The 5,193-nt window shown below is 38.9% G+C and overlaps 1 pseudogene; it reads right to left on the bottom strand.

The window, feature by feature from the left end:
* Positions 1-265: 265 nt before the first annotated feature.
* LOC138170174 (protein DDI1 homolog 2 pseudogene) lies at positions 266-1,402 on the bottom strand (annotated as a pseudogene).
* Between the last annotated feature and the right edge of the window lie 3,791 nt (positions 1,403-5,193).

Raw genomic sequence — 5,193 nt, forward strand, 5'->3', positions numbered from 1 at the left:
TTCACAGTATTAGCTTCAACAGTGTCTTATAGGCTGACTTGTATGAACAAGCTGAAGCTGGGACAGAGAAACACAGTGATAAAGATTAGTAGATTTACTAATCTCAAAAATGTCCTCAAGAATGGCTTGACCAGGTAGAACCACCTAAAGTTAGTAATAACTGCCTGTGAGGTCATTTCTTTATCATTCTTCTCTGTTCTAAAGACCACTCCAAATGCAACACACACTTACTACATGCATCATGGCTTCTGACAGTCTCAATCTTCTATACCTTTTTGTAGAGCTTCTCCTCCAATCGAAGGTCATCTTGCCCTGAGGGATCACCTACCAACCTTGCACATTCTGGAAGTTCTCTCTCTGGAAGAAAAGTTGTATGTGTGCCTGTTGTACCAATTACTAGCACATTCTTCTTGAGGTCAATGTTACACTGATGTCGCTTGAGCATATCCAAGCCCAGAAGCATATCCATGGGTTGCTCCTCTATTATAGAAAAAGAACATGCCAGAAAATCTCCTTCAATCTGAACCTGAGCTAGATGCACCCTACCAATAATCTTCTGGGTTCCCACACCTTTAGCAATCCCTGCCCACCGCTGGTCCACAAGTCTCAATATATTACACCTCACTGCGCAAGCTTGGTTCATAATAGTCATCTGGGCACCTGTATCAACAAAAGCTTTCACAGGATACCCATTCACTTTGCAGTTTATATATAACATCACTACTTGGCCAAAGCTCTCAGGAGCCTCTTCCATTGCTATGGACATGTTTTCCTCAATGTTCTGTTGCCTAATGGCTTCTTCTATCTTGGCCTGTGCTTCAGAATCAAAGGGGTCAGCTACAAAGAGGTGAAATCTTTCTTCTTCTCTTAGGGCTTGGTCTTCTTGTTGTTCTACCAAAACCCTAGTAAACTCCTCAAGATCTCCACTGAGCAGGGCTTCTGCCAGAGATGGGTTGCGCTGCTTGAGCAAAGACAATTCATGGGGATTGGAAAGTAACATGTCTCTTAGTACTGCAGGATTGTCTGTGACCTGTGGGGCTGAAGCCATTCCCACAAAGCTATCTGATGGCTGTGTTGGTTGCAGGTGCTGGGAGCCCGATGTGCCTGGCACAGCTATACTGCTGAAGTCTATTCCTGTAAAATCACCGGGAGAGCCAGGCTCTTCATTCTGCATCTGCCTTAAAATCACTACATCACCATCTCTCAAGCCATAGGACGCCAAAGATCTGTGGTTGTCTTCGAGAGGGTTCTCTGCATAGACAATCTGTGCCTCCTCCGCTGGGATACCAGACTCCACCTCACAGAGCACCCGGAAGTTGTACAGCTCAAAGTCCCGGTCGACCTGGATGGAGAAGGTAACCTCTGTGGAGTCCCTCCGCACACAGTACACTGTGAGCTGCATAGCCGAGCCTCCCTGGCCTGGTCTCAGGGGGAGGCTGCGTTCATGGGGGACAGCGGGGCCTCGCGGCCCCAGCACGGGCCCCTTTTCTCAGTCAGTTGAGCATTCAAAGAGCAACTGTCAGTGCCAGTGAGGCCAACTCTGCACTTGGGAGGCCAAGCCCTTCCCACCTCTGGGCAGTGCTAGACACCTGCCTGGGACAGCTGCCGCAAAAAATTGCCGTAAAAGAAAGCAGCTGTAAAGAGTGAAGTTAAGGGAAGCTAAGTCAAGTAGCCCCACTCAGACTTCCCAGCCTGCCTTGCGTCAGGGACCAGGAGCTGGTGGGAAGGATGGAGAGATTCAGTATGAGACTGGCTTTCAAGTTTTAATTCCTTTCTTTCTCATACCTTGAATTTTATTCTAACCAAGTTTAGTAATAACACCTATCCCTTAGAAAGAGAGCACTTTCAGGTTGACTCTTCTCATACCCCTTGTGAAACAGGAGAGGGAAGCCGGGCTCTGAGAGGTCACCTCCTCTTGCTGCGTATTGGATCCCACCTTAATCACGTGGCCTCTGCCTGGCTCGCGCAAGCACTGGTCGCCTTCCAAACAGCTCTGGGTATGTCTTAGTCATTTCCCCTATCGTCTCATCTTGACTTTTATAGATGAGGAAACTGAGGTTCATGGAGGGTAATTGATTTATGAATCGAAATCTTAGTGATGAAATTTGAATTCCTGTTCTCACATTCTAGGATCAGCCTCTTTTATCCCTTTTCCACAGTTCACCTTCATTCACTATCATACTGCTTTTTTTGTGTATTTAATTCTGGCCTTTTAATGTTTGTTACGTTAAATTCTCAGTCTTTACATTTGTAATTTTTGAAGAACACAAATGACAACTTTTTTTTGGATTAGGACAGATTTGTCCAAGGGGTTTGGGAAGGGCATTTGCATTACAGTATTACGGAGAATATGTTGCCTAAGTGTCTATCACAGCTTTTTTGGCAGCTCTTCTAGATGCTATGCAGTTTTGGGTTTTAAGATTTCAAATGAGGGTTTAAAGGGCAGTTGTCAAGGTAATTTCAATGCCAAGTATTTATTTGGGCAATTTCATTACTCCAGTCACTAAATCTAAGGTCTCTTTTTTACACTAAGTATAATTTCTTTCAAATTTAGTCAGTGTGTGACACAAAGCGGGACTTCCCTAGCATCTGGAAATCTATTTAAGATCAAAGATTTAGCTCTGGTAGAAGAAGTATCACAAATCAAGATTAAAGGTAAAAGGGGGTCAGATGCACTAACACCTGTGCACATACTAATGTTAGCCTTGAAGCTCATAGTCTCTTTGGCCTTCACCAGACCACTTAGTAGTATAGCATATCTTTGTTTACTTGTCTCATCAATGCCATTTTCTACTTGCTGACCATTATTAAGTATTTCTAGCAAAACATTAGCGTGTTTGTGTGCATCTACACTTCTGGAAGATTCGTTGCTTTTAAGAAAAACAGAATTTTGCAAAAAAAAGTGTTGAACAGTTTTTTCAAAATATTTTAGAGCATTTTTTCATATGCTTATAGATTAATTTCTTCCTCTGAAAACTGCCTATTCATCTTTAATCTCTTCCTCTGAAAACTGCCTGTTCATGTCCTTTTACCATTTAGCAACTGGGGAATGACTTGTATTCTTATAGATTTGACTCGATTCTCTGTATATTTTAGAAATGAGTCCTTTATCAGAGGCATAGGTTGTGATCAAAAATATTTTTAATCACTGTAGAAACAACTTTTATTTATGGTATAAACAGGACTGGTAGCTGAGTATAAATGTGTGTGGATTTTTTTTTCCATTTAAAAACTGAATGCTTTTTGAATTTGTCATGCTGGTCATTTCCTAAGACTACCTTCCCTAATATAAGAGTAAGTGTGCCCAAGCACACATATTGAACTTTCCTTTTTAATAAAGAGAAATAGTTAAGGATGCCTGACCAACAAAGCAACCAAGTCTGATGAGGTATGCTATAGTCTACACCTGTTGTACCCCACTCCTGTTGCCTAAAACCAAGATCTTAAGAAGGGAATATACTAGGTGATTTCTGAGGTTCCTTTCAGGTCTAAATATTATGTAAGAAATGATAAGAACGCTTTCATCATACAGGTCCAAATATGTGCCTCATAAAACCAAATACAGCAATGAAAGTGATGAAGATGAAGAGAGTAGAGTGATTAAAAGATGAATAAAGCAGCTTTGTTAAAATTGAAAGACAATTTTACAATGAATATATTTTAATGGGGCAAATTTTTATGATTATTTTTCAATTTATATTATTTTCCTTTCAAAGATATCTCATTCTAGGAGTTCAAACTATATTTATACAGCCTTTGTTGAGACTGATATAATAACTAGAATGCTGAAGGAATGGTATTTACTGGTTAATTGAATTTTATGGTGAATTCAGGGTTGATCAGACACCTTTTTGTTTTGACCTTTTTAAATGAAAATCATTTTAAAATGTATTAACCAACTTTCCTGCCTTAGCAAATGAAATTTAGCAAACATATTTCAGTATTTCTTCAAGGAATGAGTGTTTGTAATGTATAGAGTAATCATTTTAAGTAGCAACTTTTCCCCCCTTTTTCATTTCTTTATTTTTTATAGGATGTAGCAGAGTTGATATGCTCCCCCTCCATGAAGTCTGCAAAAGAGGTTGAATAACTGTTTGTCAGGTATATCATTGTGGGGTGTGGCTGTGGCTGTGGAGGTGCTTTCTAACTCTCAAAACCTCTGATTCTTAAAAAGATTTTCTCTATGAATTGTTCTCTCCAGATATATTATCTCAGTGTCATCTAATCTGTTCAGTTTCATTGACAAGTTTTTTCTAGTATTACAGGTTGAAGGGAAAGGCATTCAGGAACTCATGAAATACCTAATACAAAGTCTTGTGGGCTCATATTTACCTGTGTTTTTTATCTCTTGTGCTGTATGTTCCAATGCCTATTCATGTTTCTGTTATCTAAAATGCCTTGTTTTTAGTAGGTTATCAATGAATATTTTTTTTGTTCATAATAAGGAAGGTTTTTCTATTAAGTAAATTCCTCATACCAGTTCATTTCCTCTCCACTTACTGCCTGAAAGTCAAGTCCTATGAAAAATGTCCATTTAGTTTAGCTTATTTCCTACTAGGTTCTAGTCAGTTGAAATTTAGTGCATTCTCACTTTTGCCTGCTTAATAAAAATTTAAAAACCAACTAATGGAGCTACTAAGATCACAATAACAGTTTCAAACAAGGGAAAGAGTGCTCCATATTGAAAATAATTGTTTTCAAGTATATTTTCCTCCATTTCACCTCTGCCATTACAAACCGAAGAGATGAAGTATTTGAAAGACCTTGAAAACATGTATAGCTGCTTTTAGTGTTTTCCTATTGAAAACAAGAATTATAGAATTTTATATCCAGAAGGATGATCTATATCCTCCAGGTTATTTAGTTCAAAAACTAAGGCCCAGTGAAGTGAATTACTTTAGTTCCATACAAATAATGAGGAACATAGTAATAAGACTTGAGACTTGGATCTGCCCAATGTTTATTTTGTTTTTGAAAAAACAAAAACCATTTTTGTTTATACTTTGTTTTACATCACCTTTACTTCTAAAAGCATCCTTTCCCTAATAGGATAAAAGCAGTTAAAGAAAACCAACCAACAAACACATCATCTGAGCAAGTCTACAACCATATGTATTAGTTCATCTTTTCAAAGAAGAGAGGAAGTTCCATTTTCTCAATTTTCATCCTGGGTTAAGTTTGTTCATCATAATT

The sequence above is a fragment of the Petaurus breviceps genome, unplaced genomic scaffold (genome assembly GCF_028583685.1).
Source record: "Petaurus breviceps papuanus isolate PSGF00001 unplaced genomic scaffold, PetGlider_PUasm1.0 38, whole genome shotgun sequence".
Classification (NCBI taxonomy): Eukaryota; Metazoa; Chordata; class Mammalia; order Diprotodontia; family Petauridae; genus Petaurus; species Petaurus breviceps.